Source organism: Meleagris gallopavo, chromosome 1 (genome assembly GCF_905368555.1).
Source record: "Meleagris gallopavo chromosome 1, MGAL_WU_HG_1.1, whole genome shotgun sequence".
NCBI classification, from domain to species: domain Eukaryota; kingdom Metazoa; phylum Chordata; class Aves; order Galliformes; family Phasianidae; genus Meleagris; species Meleagris gallopavo.
The window spans coordinates 24,002,738-24,017,895 of record NC_139404.1 but is presented as its reverse complement, the minus strand read 5'-3'; the positions used below and the strand labels follow the sequence as shown (position 1 = coordinate 24,017,895).

The 15,158-nt window shown below is 39.4% G+C and overlaps 1 long non-coding RNA gene across 1 annotated transcript; it reads left to right on the top strand.

Annotated features, from left to right (window-relative positions):
- The first annotated feature begins 1,645 nt into the window (after window positions 1–1,645).
- LOC109365690 (uncharacterized) lies at window positions 1,646–15,110 on the top strand. The gene is made up of 4 exons (XR_002111409.3): window positions 1,646–1,796; window positions 2,997–3,037; window positions 4,478–4,629; window positions 14,844–15,110. It is a non-coding gene; the product is annotated as an uncharacterized LOC109365690 (long non-coding RNA).
- The last annotated feature ends 48 nt before the right edge of the window (window positions 15,111–15,158 follow it).

Genomic DNA, 15,158 nt, shown 5'->3' with positions numbered 1-15,158 from the left:
TTACACTGTATATTATTGTATTAAAATAAATGAAATAAATATTGTAATTAAAAAAATCATTAGGAAGCCAACTTAAGTAAAAGAAGACAGTAGTAAATGAATAATCTCTCAATATTAAATTCTGTAATGCCACTCGAGAACACTCTGCCCTATGCAAGTTGTTCAGTGTTTTAAGAGCTGTTTTGCTCAGTGTCACTAGTGAGTCACTAACAGATTCCTTTTGAAATGATTTCCAAAAGATCTTTTCAAAACTCATCTTGTTTGTGAGCTACATCTTTTGCATATCATTCCCTGAGAGATGCACCATCACTTCTACCCGATGAATTTCTAATTAATTATTTGCTTTTATATACCAGTACTCCACAGTGGCATGGAGAAAAAAATAAAAAATTGTTCCAGTTTGGTATTTTTCCATTCATGAAAGTTTTTACTGAAGATTAGTGGAGAGGAGAACAGCAGTGGTACCCAAACAGAAGAGATTTCCTTGAGAATGCATATAGCTGCTTACCTCTCAAGGATAACAGTGCTTTCCCATGCTTCTCTTTCCCCATCCCTGAGGGTATTTTGGGCTTCAATCTGGTGCAGGGCATGTCACAGCACTGATACCACTACTGCCTTCTCTTGGGTGACTTTAGGCTAAGGAAGGACTCATAGCCAGCAGTTCCTGGCTGCATGGGGCTTGGGCAGAGTCCTGCTGTGCACCCAAACCTTGTCTGCCTGCCTGGGCCCTGGGCTGCCCCTTGGGAAGGAGAGAGACCTCTCCACCTTCAGAATCTCCTGTTGGCTAGGGTAAAGATATGAGAGCTGTTTAATAAGTTTCTACACCTACGTTAAGAGAATGAAGGATAATTATTTTTTCCAGCGAGACAGTAGAAGGTATTTCATCAGGATAATGTATTAATCCAGTTTGAAATTTGGGTAAGACCTCTCTAACCCACCTGGGATGTGGGACCTGGCAGAAAAATGACACTTTTACATTGTAAGCAGGGTCATTTCTACCCTGCACTGCAGCCTCCGGAAAATGCCTCCCCAGGAGTATATATACTCCCCAGGGCTTTATTTGGCAGGATGTCGAAACCAATTATAAAAGAAGACCAGCTCTCTCCAGTTCTGCAGCACCATAGGATTGCTATCATCTTCACACCCAGTTCATTATCAGACACTCCTGGCCTTTCTGGCACAGACAGCTACAGAGGAGATAGTTCAGTCTATGTGATTAAAGGCTAACCACCGAGACTGCAAATGTCTGGTGAGGAGCAGATGAACAATGAGGCAGAGGAGCCCTAGCAACCCAGTAACGGGGAAAATGGAGCACACTGAATCTGCTGCACCTGAGACTGCCCAAAGGAGTGCTCACCTATTGTGTGTGGTGCAAAACCACTGAGGTGACCTCTCCAATTAAACCATCTCCACCAGACACCTCAGAAACTGTCAGGGATGTATGAGACTTACGGGATACTTTGGGGATGGGACAAAGGTGGGGAAAAGGAAGGGGTCAAGGCAAACTGGGGAAAACTGAGGTAAGAAGGGACAAGAGGGCTAGCAGGCAGTGTACTTGTCTGACTGAGCTCTGTGCTAGATCACCACAGCCTAACTGATATTCTGGTTAAACCCTATTTATAGCCATCTTCTGTTCTGAGTAGGAATGTGTGAATGCCAGTGTGCTTCAAGCTGGACGTGTAGGCATACAGGATAAGAGACAGGCGTACCAGTAAGACTGTGAACCTTCATGCATAGTATGTCTAAGGAGCTGAGGAAACTGAGGAATCTGGGACCAGCTACTGGAATTACTCCAGGTAAGGCACTGCGTCCACCCCTGAAGCTGGCTGTGTATGAATGTTCCTGCCTGGAATCACTTCCTCACTGTCCAGACCTGGGGAAGCAGAGCTGCAGCAACCTCTGAAATACTATCATCTATTTAATTAATAGTGGACTATGTCCAGAAGTAAATCAAACTGAGCAGAAATTATGAGAGAGACAATTGTTTTTCCCCAGAAACAAACTGCAAGCCTTCTGGTCCCACCCTTGCCTTTCCACTGCCATTTAGCTCTGCTGTCATGTTGTTTAGGCTTTTCATAACTCTCAAAACCAAGAAGAAAAGTCACATTTTATTTGCAAAATGGATCTCAAATCCAGCTCTGAAGTTTAGCTTCTATTGCCTCTCCATGAGCATTAGTGGCACCAGCCCTGTCTAACCTTTCCCAGTGTTTGTTTCACACATATGAAAGTACACAGATGGCCAATTATGCCAGTGACTGCACTGAATTATGATGTATAATTAGAGATGGGAGCAAGTTTCTAAGTTGGGAAAAAGTCAGGTCTGATTCCTTTAGACTTTTGGATTTATGGGATTTGGGGAGGCAGCTGGTGTGGTCCTCTTTTATCTGAATATTTAGTGCTTTACTTCCATCTGGGATCAGGAGTTGTGCTCAGTGATCCTCATGAGTCCTTTCCAACTCAAGGTATCTCATGGATCTATGACTTAAGGTATAGATTTTTCAGCTTCTTGCAAAATACTTCAGATTGAGAGAGGAAATACACCACAAGAAGAGGGAGGTAGCAGTATTATTTATATAAATATCTTAGCTGAGGAATAAGCCCACTCCTCCTCCTACCCAAGCTTGAGATGAATTAGTGGCATTCATTTCTACCCTGCTGTGTTCCACAAGAAACACAAGACTGTACTTTTCACTTCAAGCTTGAGTAGAAAGACATGACTGTGACAAATCAAACCTTTTGGACAACCACAAAGTCTGAATTAATACTAAAAGAATTACATGCAGCCTGGTATTTTGTTCTCTTATTTCAGGTTTATTCCGGTAGAAAAGTAATTAGCTCTTGAAGCACAGTTGAACCTTGCTTACTTTATACTAAAATCTGACTCACTGGAAGTCGCTACAATTTTCAAATTCATGTGCACGAAATGAAAGCAATGAACAGCAAAAATCAGTACTTCTCAAAACATACTTACTTTCTTTTGTTTAATGTCATTTCAGATAATATGGAGTTGCTGATCAGTCACTAAAATACAATTATGGTATGTTTTGTAAGAAATCGCATCTTAATAGAAAAGCTTCCTCACCCCTCAAAAGATGACTGCTGTGAACCACTACTGGAGTGAGAGGGGAAGAGATGTTTGAGTTATGAACCATCTAGACAGTGGGTGTAAGGCACATGGCAATTATTTTTCAATATAATTGAAATATAACTGACTATTATTTACTTCCACACATTTAGCAATAATGAAACCTATTTCTAAGGTAGCAAAGTGTTAAATGCCTGACAAATCTTCCAGAATAATTTTGCTGAATATACTTATTAAATTTCTGATAAGAATGTAAATACATTGCTCTATGCAATATTTTTTACAGCTTTTGTTTCATCTCAACTTGGCCAAATACAATATTTTTCAACCAATAGATCCATCAGAACATTTATCAGCTTCCAACCTTCCTTTCCATTACTGAGGTTCAGCTTTGAAGAGTTATTACAAACATTTTAAAGCTGTATCTATGAAAAATACATAAAATGCAAAATAAATGATAAGGGATGTGCTCATTGCAATTTTCAGGTTGTCAAGTGAAAAAATGTTTATGAAAAGAAATGCGAACTTCAAAAAGCAACAGTGTGGCATGCAATATTTTGTAGTAAATCTTTTTAATAAGTAGCTACATGAATATAATTCCTCCTGTGACAAACTAAAGAGCAAAAATCAAATATTTAACATTTAACATCTCCTTATGCAATGTATCCCCCCCTTACCCCCCCCCAAAAAAAAGAATGAAGAAAAAAGAACAAACATACAAACAAAAAAAGCTCCACATCAGCATTGTTTTTACATGAGTTTAATGCTTTTCATGTGCAGCCTGGACTGCTACTGTTGCTGAATATTATAGTAAGCTCCATTAACATATGTTTCTGCCTGCATATTAGCAAATATCAATTACAGCTTTGCTATTTTAATGGCTCACAGTTTTCTCATTTTCCCTCTCCCTCTCTGAGGTTATGAGCATGGACTGCAGTACCTATCTGAAGTAACTATCTGTTCCCAACACTGTTAGGTCAGCTAAATAGGAGAGTGACCAAAACAGCTCAATACCACCTCCCAAATACTGCCTGGCTCAAGGTTCTGCTTTCACATGGTGCAATAGAGCTGCTCATCCAAGCTCTCACCGTGATCCAGAGAGGTCATTTAAATTCTCTGTGGGTTGGCTCTCTGTCCAGAGATAGAAACTCAGCCTCAATTTGCAGGAGAGCCTAATACTTCTGATCCTCAGTTCAAAGTATCCTGGTGTGTACCAAGGTATGACCTGAAAAAGGGAATAATAAAATAACTAGGGCTTTCCAGATGACTGTCTCTTTTCCTTGTCTTGCCTTGCCTTGCCTTGCCTCGCCTTTCCTTTCCTCCCCTTTCCTTTCCTTTCCTCCCCTTTCCCTTTTCCCCTTTCCCCTTTCTCCTTTCTCCTTTTCTTTCAAGAGAAGAAATGCTGTGCTGAACTGGGGCGCAAAATCAAATCAATCAAAATGTCTTTGTGGGAGACAAATCCTGAAAAAAATCCTGCTTTGGAAGGATGGAGACTTTTTTCTTCTTGTTTCCCAGGCTGCTCAGCTCCTCTGGCTGCATACCAGGTAGGTGGTCTCCCCCACAGAGCTAAAGGCAGAAAGGAACAATTAGAGAGTGTGAAGGACAAACCCCAAAACCTTCAACTATCATGAAAAGAGACCAATTGAGAGACCACCACTCTCTCCTGCCCTGGGCTGACATGGAGATCCTGGACAGCAGACACCCAGCTGACCAGCACACATATTATAGAGCTGGGTGATAGATTTAGTATGTGTACACTTGGGGGAAAAATGAGCTTTGATTGCAAGGAGCATCACCATACCAGACCCTACCATCTGTCTGGAGGCTAAGACTTTTCTAAGGAAAGCAAATGTAGTGCAGTGAGCAGTGAGGTTGAAGCAGGAATCCACAATTGCCCTGCCTTCTTCTGAGTGGGGGTGCCATGCCATCAAGAATTAAAATTCTGGATTGACCAGTTTTGTCCATTAGGAATCTAACAGATTCTGGAAGTTATCTTAGCTGGTAGCTGCCTCCAAAAGTTTAATTTAAAAAAGGCATCTGCTGAGAAAAAAGGAGATGACTGGCAAGCTACATTAACTACACCTGGATATTTCAAGCATTGTTTCTTGATGTTATTAACTATCCAAATGTGGCCCAAGACAAAAACTAAACTCTAGCATCATTAGATTTGTTGCCCTACAAGAAGTGCTCATCGATAAACTTATCTAGCATTGAAGATATATTTGGCAGCACCTGACATCCTTCTGCTACTACTAATAGCTTTCTATTAGGCTACACGAGACCTCATCTCCCTTATTTCTTACTTTATCTCTTTTATATCTATTTTTATGCTTTTGTTTATTTGTTTTTCCTCTCAAAAGGCTAAGACAAGTATACTCAACAAATGTATTTCTAGCTTAGGCCTCTTGTTGCATTCCTGCAGGACAAAGGAATTGTAGATCTGCTTGCAAACATTATGTTACTTCTTTTAGTTGTCTTTATGTAATTGTGGAATTAGGCTTTCAGTATCTACCTGCAGGGAATTCATGCTGAGCCATAAAAGACTTTACAGCAGTGACTGGTGAGGCACTAAAAATACCTTAGTCAGAAACAGCTTGTTTCAGCTCTTTATCAGGCACTAAGAAAAGTGTGATGTGTAATACCTTACTGGAGAAGGATGATTTCCAGAGGAGAAGCACAATACTCCTGGAAGTTCAGAAGGAGAAAAAAAAGAGATTGTGACAATCCAGGCACTGGATGTTCCCTTCTACATAAGAGAAAAGTCTTCTCAAAGCAGCTCAGAATACTTAAGAGAAGCTACCCTGAAAAAAGGTAGTCCTAGTCCCAGCTCAGTGCCCTTAACTCATATCAACTATTGCTCTTATTCCTTTCTCTAAGTCATCTTCAGGTAACTCCTTCCTCCTCTGCATCTTATCTTTTCAGCTCTCCATAATTTCCAGCACATTTTATTTGCTATTTCATCTGTTCTCTCTCACCTTCCAACTCTCTCTCCTACTGGTTGATCAGTGATGGATCAGGTTTCAGTCTCTAGCCTTGTTCTGTTTGTCCTTCCCTCCTGTTATAAGACCCTTTCCTTCTAACTCTGTTTTTTTCTGATCCCATCCTGATGAATGTCCCTAAGACTAGAGTATCTTCCTTCACATGAATTTTGCTCAACCTCTTTTTTATTTTAGTGCTATATCTTTGTTTCTCTAATATAGTCAATAACTGGGCTAATAGTTTCAGGTACCAGTCCAACATCTTCGTTGTACTTCTTAAGTGTGCTGTACGACTTCATCTTGCTCACATCAGTTCTCTTTCTCCCTTTGTGTAATTGTTAGACATTCTCACATTTGCACTCTGCCATGAGTCTTTGTCTCATGATGTTTATGCAATGTCAATAGCAGATTATTTGTAGAGGCTCAGGAGATGTGAATCACCAGATGACTGGGAACTCATGATGGTCTTGCACACCAGTAATCCTGTTGCCTGAAACACAGCTGGAGTTTTCTGACTCTTCTTTGCCATTCACAACCCCCTGTTTACACAGAACCGTAGTGTGCTTTCTTTGCTTCATCATTTACTAAATCTTGAAGTCTGTGTGTGAATACTGATGCAATATACAGTCATAGGGTCACCATCAAAAATAATGCTTTACGGTTGTAGCCATTTAGGAATTATAATAATTCCTGTCTATAAATTTAATTCAAGTCTTGAGCTTGTGCTTGGAACAAGATTAAATAGCAGTCTATCTACCTATTTCTGCAATTATTCCTCCCAGATGTCAAATAGTGGATAAAAACTAATACCAACCATGAAGATCAGTAATTCTGATACAGCATCATTTTTACCCGTTATTACATTGTGTGACATGACTTAAACCTGAGTTTCTGGCTATGCAGAAACTATCCATTTTTTTTTTTTTTCCTATAGCGTGATGTTCCTACACTTCAGAGGCGATGCGTTATGTAACTGATTTTTCACAAGGAAATAAAGTTGACAACAGCAAAAAGGGTATCTGATGCATTGACTGTAATAATTAGTCAGAAAGACAATTTTAAACTGCCTAAATCAGTGAGCACTGATGCTGTAGCACATGCCCACTCATAGGAAGAGCTGCCACGGTGAGTTGTAGGCCTTCCATTGAGAAAAGAGAAAGTTCTGTAATCAACACGCTTATTACGCAATTATTATTAATAATTATTTGTCCAAGTATTTCTGGTCAGACAAGTGTCTGGGAGATCAAGTTAGTCTGCTTTTTATCACATTTCCCTGAAGCTTAAGCTGTGATTTCTGGCTGCTCCCTTGTGGTCAGTCCTCCAGCAGTGGGGCAGCTGCCTATGAGACTTTCATAGGCCTCATCTTGAGTAACTCTCAACTGCACTTGAGTTAGCAGGACTTCAAGGTCCTGCTAGGAAGAGGGATTCCTGAGGGTCCATGACAGCATGCTTTTAAAGATATATCTATACACTGAAGAGAGACCTTAAGCAACTTGTCTTTTGGATGTAGCTGAAGGCCTCCGTGGAGGGTGACTGACCCTGGAGTGAAAGAAAGAATAATAATATGGGGATCAGGAGATTCTTAATGTTCCAAGTTCCATGAACTGGAAACTTCTAAAAGTCATAAGAAAGGAAATGCCTGAGCCCCACACAAGGTCCACACAGAGTTCAGAATATACAAGCTAAAAATTGTGCAACACCAACAGCATGGTCAGTACATCTTATTTGAATGAAGTGTAAATAGAGTTAGTTCATTTATTAAGTGGAGCATTCCTTCTCTATTATGTTTATATGGAAGCATCTTGTTTTCTTTATAAATGGAAAAATTAACTACAAACGCTCTATCACTTCCTTACAATTATTTTTCCCTTTTCCAAGAAGCGACTCCTGAATACAGACCAATTCAATAGAGCAGCTCTATATTAAGCATATTTATTTAATGCAGTAAACCCGTTACACGGTGCTAGCATGGGGCAATAGTGGAAACTCTGATATCAATAAGTAAATTTTACATTATCCATAAAAGAGCTTAGTAAAATGCAGAAACTCAGGCTCCTTTGTTCCTGCTTATAAGGTGACAACCCCAGAACTATCTATATTTAATGCTGCTTCTAACTGAAGTAAGTGGAAAATCAAATTTGAGGGGTCTGAGCGAACATCAAAACTGAAAAAATAAGGCAGGAAAAGAGCTTACTGGCATTTTGCCACCAGCCTGGAAGCCCAAGATATTATATAGTCCTTAAAAAAATAACAGAAGAAAAACATCATATAATATTTTGTTATCAAGCTTGATAAATATTTTTCTTCTCTTTGAGTACTTCTACATTGCAACCCTTACATCTATGGACAGAATTAGAGCAAGTTAGAAAGCTAGCAGCATTCAGAAAAGGTTGAGATTTTGCAGAGCCCTGCTGAACCTAATGGCAATGATCGTGTTATTATCTGATATCAGTATTAAACAAGCGTTACCACAAGACCACAATGAGCATTTTAAAAATGACCAATTGTGTCCTCTACAGTCTGCTCTGTGGTTTCAATGTGAAGATATCTAAAAGTCTCCTTGTGATGGATCTCACATATAATAGCTGTCATTTAAAAAAAGGGTTGCAATGAAAAGACATATTGTTTGGAGTTGGGTCTGAGTTCTCTGACACACTTCTTCCAGTACAAGTTCCTGTCAGTGATGTTTAACTGAGTCATTGGACACTCAGTCCTGCTTGACAGTGACTGATGTCATTCACTCTTAGGAAATTCCCATAAGCTTGCTTTAGCAGATCTCAGGCTTTGCCCATCGATCAGAGAATGAATCCCTGGATACCACAGTCTCTGTGAAGACAAGGGACTTTGAGTTGCGGAAAAATTGTGAAAATGAAAAATCAATCCTTGTTCAGAAGCTGATCAGAGTGAAATCTCAAGCTGCAGAGTTCAAATGAGTCCAAGAATTCTCAAGATGTTTATTGGACTGAGAAAACTGAGCCTACACATTTGAGGGTCTAGGGGTTTTTTCCTCTTACTGAGTTCTGTTTGGTTTCAGAAGCATTATAAAAAATGATTTGGTTATAAACTGACAAGTGGTGCTAATCCATGATCGCTGTGGCAAAGCCTTCCTGAACAAATAGTTAAATATCTAACTAGTTCCTAACTGGGAACTCTAAATTTGAGTGTATATATGTATATATCATGAATGATTCCTGGAGGAGGAGGATTTGTCAAAACTCTGAGCCATAGCTGATGAGAACACTGAAATCTTGAAAAAAAAACTCCTTCAGAAACTGTTTTGCCAGAGCTGCATTACAATTCAAGAAACTACCCTGAGAATAAGAATTTACTGTTGTAAAATCTCTAGCAGCTACCATTCAATTTAAACTGGCAAGTAACCGTACATTTTGTCTTAGAACTCTTGCTTAGCATTGTATATTACATCTTTTGCTTTATTCTTGTAAACCTTAACTACTTATGATGAAAACCTCATAGAACGTCCTTAGCAGAAAATTATTTTACCTGCATTGGTCAATGCTATCACTAGTGTCTGGCCAGTATCCACGTATGGCTTGTTCAGAAGATGATAACTGATTTTTGTGAAAATTATCAACCACATGAAATATCTTCAGGATAAGATAATCCATATGAAATGCCTACAGATACCGGGCCGTTCATCCTTCTGATTTTTTTCTTATTACTTTTTTTGTTTTAAGCACATATTGTGGAGCCCCAGCTAGCCAGGCACCAACAAATTCCCTGAAAACTGAGTGAAAGATGAACAAGACAACAAGAACTGTTGATCTGGCATTGTTGGCAAACTGTGCCACATTTCATGCAATGTAGCCTATCTAGAGTACTGGTGACCACAGAAAACAGCTCTAATAAGGCCATTGCAGATTACACGCTTAACAGACCAAGACCAAGGAAACCATTAAGAAGAAAAATTAAAATGCAAGAGCTTCCTCAACTCTGAGCCAGTCACTCTGCAGCAATACTCATGGACTGGTCAAAGAGATGCTCTTATCACTGAGACTGTCTTCTGCTGATTTACTGTCTTCTCTATAGAAACCGTGTTACCATGTTTTTCACCAAACAGCTGAGGAGACAATCGAAAGCACTGAGCACAAAGCCAGTGATATATTTACACAGGTTCCTTGTTTAAGCTCTGAAGCCAGCTTTTACTGCAGCACTTCAGTGAAAAGTGCTTGTCTATGCTTTTCCTGTAATAAGCTGAAATAAGAGTGATCGTTTGGGAGACTGAATCCTGTAGGCTTTAATTAATTAATTTCAAATTGCAGGGAATTAAAGATGGGGATCCTTAACTCTTGGTAAGCTATAGAAGAGATATGCTCTAGGGCAGTTTATGAACACTGCATCAGAATAATGTAAACTGCTAGTGTGGGAGAAGAGAGAAGACCAGAAGATCTATGTATGTATTTATTTTATTCACCTTACCTATACAGGTTATCTTTGCAAAAAAGAGGAAAGTACTGCAGGAACCCTGTGTCAAAAAAAGAAGCTGAAAATGCGAGACTAGAATGAATGTGGTGACAACAAAATGTTTTTGTTGCTGGTTACATATATGACAGCTTTGAAAGATCCAGTTGGGCTGAAATCTTTTCAAAAATGACATGCTCTGGATCTTTTGAATCTACCATAAAAAAGAGAAGTTGAGGAATGATCTGAAACCACAAGCTATCTGGTTCTTTGATCTGCTTATTAAGTGGTAGGATTTTCAATAAGAAAAATTAAGACTGAAACCTTTGTCTGCATTTGTCTTACCTTATTACAGAAGATACACAAAGACTCCGGTACTGCACAAAGACATGGACACTGTGTATTTGGCAAAACTGAGCTGACTGTCTATCTCACAATTCCTCAAGGACAAGCTCCAAGAAAAACATTTATGAGTGTAAATAACTATTCAGGCAGAATGTGTGAAAATCCAAGACAGTGATTCAAAAAGAAAATAATCTTACCTCCCTCCCCGCCTCTGATGCCTGAGCCTGTCTGTACCTAGCCCCACCCAGAAGACTTATTTGGGTGCCAAACATCGTACTGTCCCAAATGCCTGGAGATCCTACTTTCTTGCTTGAATTGAACGTCTGATATGAACATATCTCCCATTTCAGATTCCTTGGAACTCACAAAATAGGCATCCTAAGAGACCCATATGCAGGCCTGATCTGTACGCACTGCACAGTCACTGAATTTAATGAAAAACACAGTGGCAGCGGTAACTGTGGTGACAGGGATCGCTGTTTATACAATACCTTAATGATTAGTTGCCAAGTTAGAAGGAAGCCAAGGACACAGCACCGTATTTTGCCTCCAAGAGCAACTCGTAGGTCAAGCACTCCATTGCATACTGCCAGCAGATTCCTGGGGAATGCAACCTGGATCAGAGGGGCTCAGGAGAGAAAGCAGCTGATGAAAACTCTCAGGCTACAACATTATTTTCACCTGTAAACTCTTTCTTTGTTTTCATCTTACGATCACTAGCAGAACTTCGAGTTTTGGAGTCACTCAGAAAAGATGTGCGGAGTTATGGCCATGGCCAGCTGCTGTAGTATCACAGAGGACAATTCTGTAGCAACAGGAGATATGAAATGAGCCTTAAGTTTCTTATGTTAGCAAAACTGTGCTGCCAGAAACAACAGGCCTGAGAAAGCCCTGGTGGAATTAATGTGTCAGGAACCATGGCACTTTCAATATTTCTGATTTAAAAAAAAAATCAGTTGGAGGAAATAATACAGAAATTGCCAAATATTTCAGGCCGAGTCATGTTTCCATAAAAGTCAGCGGGAGACTTGCCATGCACTTTTAAAAGACAAGGATTAGACTCTAAATAGCTCGTTTATGAGGAACTAGCGATATTTTAATGCACCAGTATTTTTCCAAACTGTTTTAGGAAACTTATTAATAACTGAAAAAATCTGAAAAACCCCAAACCTTGAAAAATGCTTAATTACCATAGCAACGCCTCTAGTACATGCTGTCAGATATTGTAACTCCAATGAGACACAAAGCTGCCATAAGCAGACGGCTTCTTCTAAAATTCCCTGATTGCTAAAATCAAAGAATTGCACTGCATAATCCTCTTTAAACACAATAACAAAATCGGCTTCTTTTGCCATTAGTCACAGTTAGCAAACAGGTTTCCACACCTTTCCATAAACAGAGATCACCTTTACTTAATGCTATTAAAGATCTTTTAGCTACAAAACTAAATATGGAATTGAGTTAAAATGAATGATATTGCAACATCTGTAGAGAGCCTTTCTTCACATAACTCAGTCTCACTGAGGGAGGCAAAAAGTCTGACTCCTGTCAGCATTAAAATTCAACGTGCATAGTTTGAAAGAGATTGACTTGCTGCATAAACACGACTCTTCCCCTCTCTTAATAGGAAATAAATTTATCATTAGTAGTTATAGATTCAAAAGCTGATCATCTGAACCTCTGTCTTGCCTCAGTTTAGCAAAATACCTGACAACTTTTGGTGCACAAAAGTATTGCTGGTATAGTAGAGCGTGGTGTGGTATTGCAGGTATGGTAGCGGATATCACTCAGCCTTTCAAAGGGAAAGGCCTACCTCTGGCCTCAGCAAGCTTTGGATCAGGCTCTAAAATTGCTGATCTGGAGGATCTGTGGTCAGAAGGGCCCAGGTAGCCAGAGAGGAGTTCACTAGCAGATATGTGTTGTGCAGAGCATGACAGATTCTGTTCCCTGTCCCTGTCCTTGGGTTGCTCTTAAGATCCATTGCGAATGTTCATCTTAAGAAACTTAGAAGACAATTCACAGTGCTCAGATCCATTACGGTGGACAAGACTCACACATTCGTGGTCTTAGCACTGGTTTCTTACAACTGCTGATAATTTTATGTAAGGTCGGAAAATTTGTCTACTTGGTGTTGGCGTGCCTGACCAACACCATTGTTTGAGGAGGAAGACCACAAAAAATCCTGGTCTTCTTATACAGCATACATGAGTCTGTTTGCCATCACTAGTCCCACCAATGCTGAGGACACTTGCTGCAGGTGACAGTGGAGGATGAAGGTAGCAGGTGTGCTCAGAGGAAGCAGCACAGCCATGATGTGGCGGAGACATGTTTGCACAGCATGCTCTCCCAACTCAATTCTTTCCAGTTGTTTTTAACTGCTGAAGAGCAGAGACTCTGTTATAACAAAGGAATCTCCTGATAAACACAAAGTTCTATAGGGAACAAGTACGCAAGTTTGTGGAAGAAGCAAGCCATACACTTGTTTTACTTTATTTCTGGCTATTTATAGCTTACTTGAACATTCTGACAACTGCAAACAATGCTGTAGGCTAGCTATTTAAATCCCCTGCTGAATGTATCCTGGCGGGAATGAGAGGGGTTTATTAATTTTCTAGCCAGAGAGAATTAAGCTTGTGATTCATTGCAGAATATGCCAAAACAAGTCAGCCACTGAATTTTTAAACTTTTACTTCTTGAATATGAACTTGTAAACTGTTACCCCAATTACTTCTCTCCTTTTTGTGTATGAGTCAATCATTTTATATGCAAACAAACAAAAAAACAAACAAATAAACACCAAAACATCCTAAAGCTCTCACCATTTCAGCAAAGAAAGTAATGTATATTTGCAGAGGGGAACAAGAAAAAAATTGCAATGCTGAGCTATTGGATTTCTGCTACACTGGAAATCGATGGGCTCTTGAGCAGCAGGTTAAAAGAATAATGTTTTGGAGGGATAACACCGTAGAATCATAGAATCATAGAATTCTTAGAGTTGGAAGGGACTTCTGAAGGCCATCTAGTCCAACTACCCTGCAGTGAACAGGGACACCACAGCTAGATCAAATTGCCCAGGGCCTGATCCAGCGTCACCTTGATAGTCTCTGGGGATGGGACATCAATCACATCACTGGGCAACATGTTCTAGTGCTTGACCACGCTCACTGTAGAAGATTTTTTCTTTATATCCAACCTAAATCTCCCCTCTTTGAACTTGAAGCCACTTCTCCTTGTTTTATCACCACAGACCCTGCTAAAGAGTCTGTCTCCTTCTTTCCTGTAGCACCAACTTCATCACGCTACAGGGAAACTTTAATTCTGCCAATTCTGTAACCAGGGAAATTGAAGTTAATTCTAGCTACCACCTTCTCAGACTTCTGGTAAAAATGGTATAGCCTATTTTTGAAACCTCTGTAAATATCTCTAATGACTTTTACTGCTGCCTATATCAATTTCCTGACTAGCACTCTCTAGATAGCTGAAATTAAAATATGTTCGATATTATGTGTCATTAGTAAGTGAGCGCTCTTACCTTGTTATATACAAGACATCTTTGCATCATTTGCATTTGAAAAGAATGAGCTATTTTCAGCTCTGAGAGAATTTAATCCACATTATTGCTTTGTAATTTTGCATTCACCTTAAAAATTCTCTTTCTCCTACCACACCTTTCCTATCTCTCGCATTGCCAGTTGGTCCATATCTCACATGAGTACTGCTTGGGAGCTTGAAAAAGAGAGATGAAAGCTCACTTCTGCTCTGTTTTTCATTAAAGCACTTCAACAATGTCTGCTGAGGTTATCTATGGATAATAATTTAAGAAAAGAATTTATTTACTACATATAAGACAAAGACAAAACAAAATTGATTGTCTGCTACATTAATATTTGTGCTAACTTAGTACTAGAAATTTTTCTTTCAATCAAATTTTCATTCCCCATCTTTTACAGAGCTCTATGCAACAAGAACAAGTTTTCCTAGACCCTCTCATGTTCTTTTTTTTTTTTTTTTTGTAGTAGATCTGCTGTGTGCTTCTTCTTCATCAATAAAAATCAGCACTGAAAAAATAGAAACCAGCCATCTCTTCTGTAGGAGGAAATAAAAGTTGGTCTTGAAGAACTTAGGTCATCTCAGACATCTTTTACCAGAGCAAGGATGATCTCTGTTCTATGTACAAGATCTAAAGGATATATTTTCCTACTGAAATTTCTTCCCTCTCCCTTTTTAGACTATATGTAATGTCCTATGGCAAATAAAGGCAATGCATATGATCTGACAGTGAACAGGTTTTTCAGTCCTATCTTTATAATTATTTGCACTGGTGAGCTTTT